The sequence below is a fragment of the Kryptolebias marmoratus genome, linkage group LG15, assembly GCF_001649575.2.
Source record: "Kryptolebias marmoratus isolate JLee-2015 linkage group LG15, ASM164957v2, whole genome shotgun sequence".
Taxonomy (NCBI): domain Eukaryota; kingdom Metazoa; phylum Chordata; class Actinopteri; order Cyprinodontiformes; family Rivulidae; genus Kryptolebias; species Kryptolebias marmoratus.
The window spans coordinates 5,081,043-5,095,907 of NC_051444.1; the positions used below are offsets into that span (position 1 = coordinate 5,081,043).

At 39.0% G+C, this 14,865-nt stretch overlaps 1 protein-coding gene across 2 annotated transcripts in view; it reads left to right on the forward strand.

Moving 5' to 3' along the window:
- The first annotated feature begins 623 nt into the window (after positions 1 to 623).
- The window catches only part of ankrd11 (ankyrin repeat domain 11), a 116,950-nt gene continuing 102,708 nt past the window's right edge, over positions 624 to 14,865 (forward strand). For both annotated transcript variants that reach the window (XM_017441811.3, XM_017441819.3), the window contains exon 1: positions 624 to 1,068. The gene's annotated coding sequence lies outside the window, so the exon portion shown is untranslated. The remainder of the gene's footprint in view (positions 1,069 to 14,865) is intronic.

The following is a 14,865-nucleotide window of genomic DNA, read 5'->3' on the forward strand; positions in this document are numbered from 1 at the left end:
TTGCGTTCTGTTTTGATCGTGGGTGCGTTCGCTTTAAACACCGGAACGCCCCGCCTACGTGTCATCTCGGTCTCCTGCGACACATATAACCCCTTGTTTTGGCTGCGACCGGCGTTTTTAAAACAGCGCCATCTAAAAGAAACATTTATTGACAAAACGTAAAGCTTAATAAGTGTCACTATGCAGCAGGGTGATGTGTACATTAGTAATCCATAAACATAGTCAAATTTGTTACATTGTTTACACAAATTGCATTGTTTTGTCTTTCCAAGCGTTTACACATATTTACATTTTTTTCAACGTTTGCAAAGTTTAGGTTTTATTAAAACACAAATAATGAACATACATTGATGTTTTCTGAGTGTGTAAAACAAGCGCTACGATGCCAGAACTCCATTTCCTTTTCTCGGTCCTACAACTACATAATGGAGTGTGGTCTGTCGCGCTTGAAACTGTAAAACATCTGTAGCCATGTTGGGGACCCCGTTCTGCTTCGCTCTAACGGGAGCTTCGTATCCTTCGCGGATCCAAAATGGAGTCCGTTTCTTCGCAAAGGAGAGGTGTCCGCCCACTGAGCACGCGCCAATCAGCAAGCTCCTTCTATCCCGGATGCGTTTCCGTCTCGAGCGTCTACACAACTAAAGTCAAAGGCCGCTCGGAAAACCGCTCGAATGGGTTGGCGGAGAGGATTAAAGCGAAACAAAAATACGCTCTTTTGACGCTTTGCGTTTACCCAAGCAAGCCTACCGTTGTGCACATGGACTCCTAAAGGTTTTAAGGTTGTGACGGAGATGAAATAGCAACGCCGTGAACGATTTCTGGTGGATTTTTTTAGTCTCCTTTTCGTTGGACGGCTGTTTGTTGGTTATAACAAGCTAGCGCTAGCCTCGACTCTGGTGAGCTGCCCTTCTTAGCTTCGATGGTCGTCGCCAGCTTATGCGGATGTCTCCGGAATTTATATTGAACCGACTGCAACAAATGGGACTATCCAGCATCAGTCGAAAACATTGCGGCATAGACTAACCATTACAGATTCTGATAACAGTTTTGGTTCGTGGGGATTTAGAGGTAAGTCGCTGTTTTCCTGCATGCTAACACGTAACAACAACAAACTGCTGCTGCTCTCATGGTTAACTCTGGCTGTAGTATGTTGAGTTGTGGCAAAGGTCAACTTACAGAAAGCTGTTCGTATATAGTTTTTGATACCCAGTCGTATGTGAAACTACGAATATGTCGTCTCATAAAGTGATATGTGTAAAAAAATTGCACAATGTTGTTCTCCTAAATATTGTTTTCCCGTGGCTGAACCGAGCAAGGATTTCAGAAATGTTGATAATTTTCCCCAAGCAGTGATTTGTTTTTGCTGCACGTTGATTTATTATGTCCAGATTTATTTTTATTTTGTAGTGAGTCGGTTGCAGTGCCTTAATTTTGCAGCTATGGTGTGTTTATTTTAGGTATAAATGCATTTAAAAAGCAGTTAGTGCTGTGTAGCAGATTTGTGTTGTGCATATTTTTGAAGACTTGAATGTAAATGTTACCCAACATTCTTCTTTTGTAGGTTTTAGGGTTGCATTTTGTTCACATTTTACGAGCACTTCCATTTCCCAGACAATAATTACTATCACATTTCTCCAGGGAGGGCACTTAATAACATCCAAATGTTGACCTGGCAGGAGATCTAAACACAGTACTTGTGTATCTTCTTTTCCATTAGATGTGCTCTGTGTTCTACATTCGTGGCATGAAGTCTTTTCCATTTGCTCGACTGTTCCAGAACTGAAGCTAAATGGATGTGCTACAAGCCAGTGGTTAAGTCAGGCAATAAATAAGATTATCAGAACCAAAGAAGATGAAAACAGTAGAGGTCTTTGTCGGTCTGATTTGTTACAGAATAGGTTAAAATGTTCGCATGCAAACTGGAATTGCTGTAAAGTGCATGTATGACAGCCTGAAGGGGATGGCAGTGTTTTCTGTGTAACATGACATGTAGAAAGAGAGGCTTGACGTGGTGGGATTTGGGCTAAGCTTCAGTAGGGCTGGAATATGGAGGAGAAGCTTAGCACTTTGGTGCAGAGATGAGGAAAACACTGCAGTGCTGCTGGTGGTGTTTTCCAACAAGACGCTGAGTGTGTTGGAGCTTGTAGAGGCGCTCAGGTTGACTACACTGCAGAGGCAGTGATGCGTATCTGTCTCCTTTCAGCGTAGCTCCTCTCCTGTTTTTAAAGGGTTTAGATATAATTTAAAGACACTGTTCTGTTAGTGGCTATTGCCTTATTCTGTTGCACTTGGTGTTTGTGATACGTGTGCAGGAATATCAACTTTTTTTTTTTTTTCCACAGTTGTAAACAAATGTGGTCTTTATTACATCAGTGTGTCCAGTTTCTCCTTAACATACTGGCCATTATTGTGTTACCAGTGCCATACTTTAGGTAAAGTCCGCATATCTTTTCACGGAGGCTGTTGATTGCGGAGCTATTTGACTTTCTCAAACTGTATGCCCCATCCGGTTCCTATTAGTGCTGGTGAGGTTTTGCTCCTGTTCCCATAAGTGGTACCAGAGAATCATGGCACACCGTCTGTCTGCAACAGGAAATGGAGCTCTGCTGGGGTTAGAAAGGTCATGAGCCCTGGAAAGAAATGCTGGTTGGATTTCTATGAAACTGCTCTTCTTCTGCTCAGCAGCCAATGTTGTATCTCACAACCATGTTTATTTAAGATAGCTTTATTTTTGTATCTGTCCTTATGGTATTGCGTTCTTGTTAAAACTGAGATGGGGCTGAGCACAAAGTGATGCATCATAGTAAACACATAATGGCAGAACCAACAGAACACGACTATCTTGTTTTTGTTGGATGAGCTACTCTCACGTAGCTTTTGCACAACACACCTAAATCATTTGGGTAATCAAGTCAAAGACTGTCAAAATCCTCCACCAACCCAGTCTGTGTAAAATGATATTAACTCACCACAAAAACACAAAGATTACACATTATTTAACATGAGAAAAGATTTGTTTATTTGCTAACATGGTTACTATATTAAGATAAATTATAACAGTATCCAAAACTACAAAAATTGCAACATTTCACATGATAGGTTTGTAAATAAATAGCAGACACATTAGGCCTATTTGTTTTTCTTTTGATACATATAGGCTTATCACAGTTTGCTAATAACTTTATTTTTTGGTCATAGTTGTTAGAAGAGATAACACATCTAATCTATGGTTTTTGTCCAAATAAATATATATGTAGGAGAATTAATGTATTGTCCAAAGTAAATGAGACTCTACTAGAATCTGTGTTAATAAACAGATTGTTGGTTTTGGTCTTTTTCCACCTCACAGACCAAATAATTTAGCTGCTCAAAACTGGTGAAGTGTGGATTAGTGAATTAAACCTCTTCACCACTCTGTACATTTCCATAAAAGCTGAATGCTTTGGGGTTTCTCCTTGTTGTTTGAATTTCTCAGATGTTGTCAGTTTTTCAATTATGTACTGACTTCCTCAGTTCCCTCTGGGTCAGAACCAGAACAGCATCTAGGCTATTTTGAGCACAAATGACTCCAGACCATATTATCTAGGCATGCTTGTCTGACTTTGATTCAATTTATTCTAACTTTTACATGGATTAAATTGTCAACATGTATTTTAAAAGTCTGGTTTCAGTCAGGCTAACTTTTTCTAATGTGTTGTCGGCTGACACAAAGTTTTGTTATTCTGTTTGTACCTCAGTGGCAATAATAATATGTAGGTGGTGGTGACACAGTATGCACTACACTTTGTAATTTTATTCCTTGAATAATGCTTCAAACTGTCCTCTTGTGGTTCAGATGGAAGGATGAACTTTTCTTTTGCAGTGTTGTTTCTGTAGTTGCTCAGGGTGGGGGTCTCTGTCTAAGTGCAGTTTTGAAACAAATTACTGGTTTCTTTAGTTTAACAACTTTCTTTTTTACTAATTGACATTTTGTGATATACTGATTTTGGTTGTATTGTTCTGTATAGACGGAAGTGGCTGTTTGTATAGTGCCTTGAGATGATTTTTGTTGTGAATTGGACTGATACATAAAAAAAACCCAGAACTGAATAAACAAGTGGTTGTGTTTTAATCAAGTTAGGCCTTTAGTTAGTGCTAAGTTCAGCACTCACTCTGTCTATGCAGCCTCTCCCCTCCCCCTTACATACTTAGAGTGTGGTCCTTTTAGGTAAACAAGCATGGCTGCTCCTATTTCTTGCTTCTCTCTGTCTGCCTCTGCCTTAATGCGTCTAGGTTTCGCTTGTCCCCCATGTTCGAGTTGTGTAAATCTTTTATAGCTGCTGTTCTAGGAGCACAATCTCAGCGGATACTCAAATGGCATCTGAAGCTTTTTGAAATTCAGCCTAGTACTCTGCCCTCTCCTCTATCCTTGAAGAGAAATGGAACAAAATGGCGGGCCCAATCCTGCTGTTTCCCTCAGGGACTGTCAAGCTTCATTCTGAGGTTTAGGAGGTCCTGTTGGTTGATGATGTCTTAAACTCATGTTAGGATCTGCTAGCTTTCCACTGCACCGTTTTAGAGACTGTTTTCTTTTTCCACAGCGTCTTGCACCTTAAAAGAAAACATTCTCTACTTCTGCACTCTGGTGCTACTCCTCAAATGTGTCTTTTGCAGATGTATAGTTTCTAATCTTCATAACAATCCTTGCATAAATAAAGAGGATTCTGACATTGATATGCAAAACTAATTTTTACTTACAATATTTTTGTCATGTAAACAGGTTCACAGCTTGTATAATTCAAGAAAAAGCATTTTTATATACTGGCCTAAATGTTTGGCTATCTTGTAGATTTATTTTTTCTCTGTTGACTCATTCATATTGTGCTGCTTTGTAACACAGTTTGACTGAGAGGTGTCTCATGTTTCAAACATAACAAACAAAACCGGCAGTGACTAAGTTAGCAAGTTTATGAGAGATTAGTGTGTGATTGCTTTATTCACCCTTGTAAGTGGTCATACGCACCAAAAGTGACTTCATGATACTCGCTGTGCCAGACAGTTTTGGTTTAGTCGTTTGTGTACCTCCCAGTTTTAGTAACCTACTTTGCTCGCGGATTGTTGTAGATCTGATTGTAATAATTGGTGTTTGACTAGGTGTGGAGCTGAGCAAGAGGTTTCCTGCAGTGATGTGTCATTCATACCCAAAATGGGGAAAATCCTAGGGTTAGTTGTCTTTGTCTAGAAACTGTTGTCCTAGCCAGACTGCGACCCAGTTCACACCTGTTTCCTAAATCTGTCTTTAGCGATCAGATTGCATTTGGATAGCACTGAATGCAGGTGTGAACGGCCCCAATGTGCTTTGAAAGTGTCTTCACTCAGACCAGCTTCAAAGGTAGTTGGGACACGGTGGACTCAGCTCAGCTGCCAGCTGATTTTAAAAATAGCCTGTTCCTATATTTGAAAGATGCAGCTTTTTTAAAAAGTTTTATTGAACCGTTTATCAAAATTCCTCTCTATAAAAACGGCCGCTTAGTCTGGATTACAAGGCGCTGCATGGTGAGTTTCTCTTTAGTCTGTTTTGTTCTGATTGTTTTTAGAGCTTATAGGACCCACTGTAGTCACTGTAAGCTACAATGTGCTGCGTCAATCACAGGACAACAGTACGAGGAGCAATTTGTCGCATTACAGTCACCTATTTAAAGACGGTGCTGATGTTACATTCACAGTGAAGCTGTGCAGAAAACAGCTGACTGCCGTCTGTGCTCTGTTTCGCTGCGGTTTGATTTTTACAGGTTTTACAAGTCGCTGTGTGACGTGTCTGCATGTATCTGCATGTATCTGCATACAGGGCAGGTAACTGACATCCAGTCGCATAAATATTATGGGGCAGGCATTTTAGTGTGAATGCTCTCAGTCAGACCTGGATATAAAGCGAAATCTACAAAATGCGACACTTTCTTACTTGCTTGGACTCTGACCTTCCTTTTTTTTCCCTCAGGATTAATAACTTTTTGTATGTTTAAAGATAAGATGACCACCTTTGTGCATTAATTATAATTTCTGGTTTTATTTTTGTGAGTACTGTCTCTAAACATTAAACCTGCTTTAACAAATGGAGGCTTCCGTTTGTAGACTTGCTTTTGACAGTTGGTCTAATTAATAAACAAACTAACAAAAAATCTTCAGCACTGTTACTCAAAGGTAAACAAAAAGAATTCTTCACTTTTGCTTTTTGTCACCTTCAACACTAATAGTAAACAAAACTGTAAAAGCAGTTTCATCTTTGTTATTGACTATTGAACGGAATAGGAGAGGATGTTTTATCCATCTCTTCTTTAAATAAAATACTGCGTTTCTGACAGACTTTGCTGCGTTTTGGCGTCGTGCTGTTTACAGTTATGCTCCAAGGCAAACTACTACATCATTTTTTTTAATACCCGTGTGTGCAGTGTCATCCACTTCAGTTTGGGAATCGGCTAAGCTTAGATGGGCAATATGAGTGTTAGGACAAAGTGTCGGGTGGGGGGAGGGTAGAAGTGGTGTGGCCTGGCTGAATCTCAATCAGCAAGGCCCTTAAGCAAGGCTGGCCTTTTGATGGGCCAGCTGCAGCCATTCATCCACCCATTTACATTGAAATGCTGCAGCAGAAAGGGGGAGGGGATGACTGTGGGGAGATGGGCCTATGAGCTTGTGCGGTGGGCTGTGAATGAAAAGCAAAAGCATACCTAAATACCAAAGAGAGGAGGTCTGCCAGTCGGGGCCTCTGCCCCTGCTCACCCATACAAGCAGCCATACTTTGTTTTCCCCCCAGCGTGCTGTGGGCCAGTGTACTTCGCACAAAGGATCTAAGCACCCTTTTTGACCAGTACATGCATTTTCACCACTCAGCTATTTTCTATCTTTGCAGCAAGGCCGGTGGCTATAAAGAGGTTGCGATTCATTCCTCTGTTTTTTAATAGTACCCTGGTCTTGGTGCAAAACCCTGTTGCTAATGCTGTTTTGTGTTCCTTTCTTACTCCATATGTTGTGGGAAATTTTCTTCAGATTGATGATTTACTCATATGACACACTTTTGTAAGGGTTATAAGGTGTCTAAATTTATATAGAACCAAATGTCCCATCTTTTAAAGAGGTTATACATGTTCTACAGCTCGCTGAGGGTTCCAGATAAACTGTAGTAAAGACAAATGGGGCTAATGTGCCCCCCCCCCCCCACACACACACACACACACACAAGTTCATCCAGCTTTCCAGGATGTCTTTGATTCATGTACTCAGAGGTGCATAATGATGGAAAGACATTTTAGGAATTTGTACTGAAGCCATGTTCAGATCAACAAGTAGCATAGCATAATAAAGCAAAGCCTTCCTAATCTTTTCAGTAGGTTTGTTCATATTTACAGAATTATTAGTACCATTCACCCAGTTTTCAGTAGAATATTCCAATCATGATTTTTACAAGAATCGCAGAACGTAGTCCAATTAATTACTCACAATCAAGTCGTAGCATTGTGTACACCAATTCAACACCATATGTACATCTGTATCTTTTAAAACCAAATCATTGTGGTGTTTTTATTTCACTTGTTTGCAAGTACAAACACAAAAGGAAAATACAAGTTTTAAGTAGGGCTAGACTATATGTTGAAAGTTTGTCATCACAGTATCAATGTGCACAATATCAGTATTGCCAAAGATTGCAGTAAATTAGACACAAACTGGACAGAAATCTTATGTTTGGCAATTAGATGCAGCCTCAGATGCTCAGTGGTAGTGGCCAAAATGAAGAATATAGTGTGTTGTTGACAGAAGTAAATGAAACTAGCATTCCTTGAAGGAATGCATATCACCTGCTGCCTTGCATGCCAAAGTTTTAAACAAAGATCTTGTGTGATTTTTAGCTTTGAGTATGGGTTGAGGATGACTCTGTTACCACCACACCAGATTTTAGCTCATTATCTTCAAAACTGACAGAGCTATTCATTTTTGTGTTTGCTATGGTGAATTAGCAGTAGTGCCCATCTTGAATAGGGTTGACTCCAAGTTATAGGAGTTAGTTTTCAAAGAGTCTTATTCAAAACTGTCCTCTCATTTATCAGATATTTTGCTAACAAACCAACATAAACACACCATGATCTGGGCCCCTGAGAAAACATTTCATCAATTTTGGACCATTGAAGGTTTAGTGCTACTCTAGAATCAGTCTCCATGAACAGAATCAGCATCAAGTTTCCTAGAGTTTTGTGCTAAATATGTTTTTATAAAGCTTTATACTGCGGTCACTCTTGCATTAGATGTTGTCATTTTCATAAAAGTCTGTAGTTGTTTACGTTTAAGACTGTCTTGGTCCCTGGTTGTTTACTAGTAATCTTAGGTGTAAAGCACGTGTTTCAGAACAAAATATGTTAATCGTAACTGATAGTGATAGTAACTGATGTCTGATACTGGTGGGAATCTTTAGGCATACACGATTCGATTAGATTATGATTCAGTAGGATGGAACATGATTATAAAACAATTATGGATGTCTCAATGCATCCATAGTCACACTTCAAACAAAATCCTGAGCAGAGAATCTCTCAGAACTAAAAGAAACTATTTTCCTCCACACTGCAAGCTAACATTGTTGTTCAAACAAGATTATGGAAACCATAAAAGGAGTCAAAATGCTGAGTACAGTGACATAATATTCTGTAGCAATGTATGTTTATGCATCACATGTTCGAGCCATCTTTTTTCTGTGTTTCCGTAACTTATTGGTCCCGTTGTTGAGTGCTGGAATGGCTGTGATGATTGTGTTCTGTCCGTTCTCCAAAGCTTTCAACAACCGAGTAGTGACACAAATCCTTCACAATAATAGTTACAATAGACTTTGTAATTTGCTTCCCTTTTTCCGAGCTGAAAACATCTACTTTACTTGCATGTAGTGTGGCTCTTGTCAACATTTGTTTGTATGTCTTGGTCAGCTCCTTACAGTGTCTCTGGTGTGTTTATGCCATGAACCAATCATTTGCTGCATTTGAGTGTTTCACCTTTTGCGTTTCTCAACATGACATCGTTAACGCTAATTAATAATCAATTTTTGACATTTTTCAGTCAACTCAGAATGGTTCTTGCATCGCAATGCAACAAGTAATAGATTATAACCCCCACCCCTACTATCTGATTATGGAGTAATGCAGTGTAAAAACCCAAAACATTACAATGGTTCAGGTGAGCTTTATTTGTGGATTTTTCCTCAATGCACTATTGTTTCATTCAACTCTTTTTCCACACTCATAACATCCTCTAACAGCATAAGCAGAAAGGTTTATCAGCAAATGCATTTAGTCTTTGTAGCAGTTTTTTTATCAGCACATAGCATCAGTGAAGACAGAGAACCAGATTCAGAACAAGTTCTGTCCTTTACATAAAATAAATTTCAAATAATCAACTGCAAGTTGTGTGTGGTGATGTGTTTGCAGCCCTCTCACTTGTGGTGGAAGATGGAGCTCATTCTAAAATCAACCTCCCAGGGCAACATAGAGGAAAAATTTTGCTGTCAGTAGTTAGTAATAATATTGATATTAATAACAATAATAACCTCAAAGTCGTGGTTTTAACATTTCTGTTCATTCAAAAGATATAAGCAAACCAGACCAACATATAGTGCTGTAACTACTTAAAAAAAACGTGCAGTCGGTATCTTGTAGCCACTGTGATTAACCAGAGCAGGCTGTAAAGAGTGGAAAATCACGTTGTCTCCAGTCAGTCTGCACAGGGACTTTCCCTCCTGAATTGTGGCAACATGGAACAGGTCAGACACCTACATGATGGAATGTGTTGAATCAGGCTTGTGTATCTACATTGTATTCCTGTGACACGTCGAGAAGATATGATTTTGAATTGTCTTGGCCAGAAAGAAAGCAGTTTAAACGAGAAACGGAAATATACTGGATATGTAGAGGATTGACTTTGGCTTGAAGCAACCATTAATCTTTCCTGCAGTTTGCCTTCCAAGGCTTGAAATAGTCACAGATCTTTGATCGGGTGGCAACAGTTAACCAGGCACTGATTTTAAGTTCTTTTGATACTAGAACCTTCCTTCCTATAAATATACTGCCTTGTTTTTGTGCCCGTGTGTTTATTTGTGAGGGAGTGTGTGTGCCTGTGTCAGTCATACTCTCTGCAATGATTCTTTTTTTAGCTATAGCAGCCAGCAGAGTAATCTCTGGTGTGGATATAGGACAGCCTTTTATTTCTTCTCATTACTTATGCAAAGCCAGTTCTCACCCGCAATTGCTGCATGGCCTGTTTTGAAAGGGCAGTTTTCTTAAAAAAGCTGAGCATTTAAAGGATCCTGGTGATGTTTACATTTTTTACAACAACAGTTTATTTTTTTTTTTTTTCTAGCTCTCCAATTTTTTTGCAGTCCACTTAGGAGTTAACCTGTAGAGTCTTTAAAACTGGTTTGCAGTATAGTTTTCTCTACCTTTTCTGTTCTCTATTTTTGTGTGTATTTTTCTAACAGTTTGCAAATCTTGACTTTACAATTTATTCTATGGCCACATACTCACTTTGGAATTGGCATGCTTTATTTATCAAAGGTTATTAATAGCTCTTGTTGTTTTTCTGATACAAATAGTGTTTTTACTTGTATGTCTCAATGTGCTTCCTAACATTTTTAGAATGAAAACCTCTGTTTTTGATAATGGTCAGAATGAAGTTTATTTAAATCTACCACTGAGATTTTGTGTTGCTTCCAAATGAATAATTTAGCAAAGTGGGTCTAAATTTAGAGCGGTGGGGTAAGTTGTTGGGTTATAGGTCCGCTAGGGATGCTCTTGTACCACATTTTTTTAAAATCCAAGTACAAATACTTATCTCTTGATACTTGCTGATATTGACACAAGTACTAATATGATAATACATGTCTTATAATGACTTTGAAAAAATGTTGAATATCAGACGAGCTTACTTTTCATGCAGCTCTACAAACGGGGCCAAAACAGCAGTAGTCTTTTCCAAAGGCGCCCATAGTTGAGCTGTGAGATGAAGAAGCTCATGCCCAGATCCATATATTCCCAGGGCTGTCTAATGAGAGAGCTGATTCCTGCTGCTGCTAGCAAACTCTTTGAGCTTGGTGTTATGTTGATTTTAAGATGTTTTCTTAAATTGCTTCTGTTTAAAGTGTTAAATTTTGTCATTCCTCTTGACTTGTAGTTTAGTTTTTGTCACAATCGTCAACATTCAAATATCTTCATGTGACTTCTCCTTCCATAGTGGTGTTTATTGGTGGTTCGCAAACAACTTTACGGTGCATTACTGCCACCAACTGGTAAGGAGTCTGAATCAGAACGGCCAGCTCAAATAAAATAAAGAGTAAAATCTCCACACAGCTGATATTGCTGCTCTTTTACCACCTGGCAGGTGAACATCACGCTGCTGTGAAGTGGTAACAGGTACGGTGGTATCAGGGTACTTGAGTACAAGTATGCATACACTATATAGCTGATCAATACTCTATACTTGTCTCTGTGTACCCTTAAGTAAAACAGTCATCACTTGCTCTTTTTTTAGTTCTTCTAATTTTTGGTATTAAGAATCATGTTTAAGGCAACACTATATTGAAATATTCTGACTTTAAAATATAAATATTGGGGTAATTGGTGCAGAATACCATGCAAAGTCAAAGGCTTACAGAGAGCTGGGCATAAGAGACAGTAAAGGCTGCTGATTTCCACTTTGAGGAGCCATCTTGTAAATTGAAAATGGGGACTGTCACACAGAGAGGCTGACCCCTGCTGTCCGGTTATTTCTCACTGTTGTAATGGTAGCATAGGTGGAAAATGAAATTTTCTCTGTGCCTCATGCTCATTGTGCTGATGAGCAACATGTCTGTTTAACTTCACCCCGTCACCCTCTGTGTTTCTTGGAGAGATCTTACTGGCTGCTGAACTAAGCCCTGTAATTCACTGTTATGCTGCTCTTTTGCACACTTGACTCAACTCTCCCACTGTCATCTCTCTTTTTAAAACTCTCTCTTTCCCTGCTCCCACTTTTCTCTGCCACCCTTTTGCTTCTCATCTTTGCATTTCAAAGGTTTGAAAATTCACTTGCACACTGCGTCTTCGCATGCTCATCTCAACTCTCACTCTTTGACAGTCTCCTCCCCAATCTCCACCTTTATGCAGTAGCCGTGGTTCCTCAGGAAACACTGTGCGCAGGAAGCTCAGGGCGTTGGACGTGACTGTTTGCCTTGTTTCCTCCTTTCACTTGAATCAATAAATTATACACATTCACTGACAACATTGGTGTTATTGTGCTTTTAGTTGTTGACATGCAATGCAATAGAACATGTTTACATGCATTTCCTCAAGTCCAAAATGCATGTATGTAAGCAGCATTTCAATGCTCATTGACTCTGAGTAGTTATGCACTAATTCTGGTTTTGTGAGCCAGCACAGATTTCAGATTTCTGCCGATACCAATTTCAGCTGATTCTGATTCTCTTCTTTTGCATTAATCTTGCTGCAGTATAGTCACTGGGGTGAAATTGTGAGAGGGTAACTTTAAAGTATCCAGCATTTAAAAAAAGGATTAAACTGCTGAGTGACAGACTGACGGAAAGCTTTCAGACTGAAGCTCAACACATTGTTAATGTTATAAAATAATAATGTCAGCGGCTGCAGAAACATTAGATTTGTACCTGCAATGTAGGTTTTAGCCATTACAGTTAAAAATCAAGACCAGACTGCACCTAAATTTTTCAAAGGTAAATAAGTTTCAGTTAAAATCTCTCTGCTGACAGTGAACTGGCAACTGGTATTTAGTGAAGCAGATGGTTTGGAGTTTGAAATGTCATATGTGTCTGGATGATTTTCAGCCTCAGTGTTTTTGTTTTTGTTTTTTTCCCCAGTGTGTTTTTAAATTGAAAATCTGACTGTCCGATCTTAACAAAATAGCTAAATATATAAATTTTAAGTATGCCTTAAAACATTAAAGTGTACCACATTGCAGATAATTACCCCCCCCCCCAAGATCTTGGTTTGCAGTCATTTGCAGCGTTGTTCAAGCACTTTGAGTCGCCTTGTGCTGAAAAGTGCTATATAAATAAATGTACCATACCTTACCTTACCTTTAAAGTAAAATATAAAAGAAATATGGACTTAATGTTAGATTTTCTGGATTGTGCTGTATGGTCTTCAGCTAAACAGATCAGGAGCAGAGGGCTGCTCATGTGTAAGAGAAAGGAGCATGTAAAACACAATATATTACATTTAAAATATAAGATTTCTTAGTTTTTGCAAAGTAAATACAAAGAGATTGCTGTGCTGACATTTTAACTAACATGTTTTATTAGTGTCGTTAGTTTTGTTTGCGCCATTAGTGTGGTTAGCATTCCTGACAGTAACAGCAGTCTCTGTGTCAGTAAATAAAGCCTCGTTCTGGCTCAAAGTTTTCCCAAAAGGCTTCTAACAGTTTTGATTGCAATGTGCCCATGACAGACAGACAGGTTAAAAACTATAGGTTGACCGATGTTTTCAAAAGCTGATGGCCAAAATACAACATATTTTTTTAGTTGATATGTATATTTCATTTACCAAAGATAACAATAAATGCTTAACCTAAATAAACGTATGAGGCCTACAGTAAAAGCTGGTTGTAGAAGCTGCTGCTGCTGTCCTGCCTCTTCATTTTCCTACTTGTTAATTCAGTATATACAGGTATGACTGACAATTGTTTTTTTAAGTGGCTAATACTGGCCAGATTAAAATCAATCTGCTGATTAATTAGTCTACCTCTATTAAAACTCAAAGTGGAAATAACGCAGCTGCTGTTTTCTGCTGAAGTCCAGCCAGTACACGAATAAAACCCTCATCTTACATGATGAGCAGCAGATATTCTTTTTTAGAAACCACTGTTTTTCTTTTTAATCTCTCCACCTTTTGTGCTGCGTCTGACTAACCTTACAGGCAGTACATACAGCTAACGTCAAGTTTTCCCACCGAGCGATCCTGTGCAACATTGCGGCTTACCTATGGTGCATTCACCGACTCGGAAAAATATTGGGTTTCTTTGTGTTTGATCAGTGGATGGCTGATGAAGGCCGGTCAAGCTGAAAATTGTCCGATACTGATCACCAACTGAATCCACGGTGCATCTCTAATATTAAAATATACGCCTAAGGTGTTGGCCAGCATTCATTTTCTGCACAAAGCTTGTGCTCTTGATTAAATTCAGTAGAATATGTTTACAAGACTGTGGAGCTATTCAAAATTATTATTTGTGCAGAAGGTGACATCAAGTTGTCTCTTTACCCCTTATCTACGAAGGGATGTTGATGCAACTGCAGAGTTTCTAGGTCCATCAAGTATTCTGCTGCACGCCAGTTACTCAGCCTCTCTGAAGAAACTGAAGTGCCTTTTTTAATATGCAACCTTGCTTTGTATTACTACCGCTGCAGTCTTGAAGTCATTGTATAAATTAGATATTTGGCTTTAGACCCTAGAACGATATTCCACTCATAAGTATTGGCCACTGAAGAGTGGTATTTTCATTGTGGTAAGTATATGAATGCACATTAACTAAGTGGGGACGTTTTAGCTTTCTGGCTGTGTGATCAAAGCCCACTGCAGCAGTCTGGTGTGTGATTTGTCTTTCAGGAGGTCAAGAAGAACAAAATGTTGGCATTTGTGTGATTATAGTACATATTATTTATTGGCATTTCATTAGGAAAAGAAGCTATACTATAATATGTGCAGTAGATTCTGTTCTATGCATATAATCAGTGACAAATCATGCATTGTCAGACTACTGTGGCTTTTTTTTATGTGTTCTCTCCTGTTTTCCATTGCTTTACTGCATGCACCCTTTCCTCTGATGTTTTGACAGCATTACAAATGA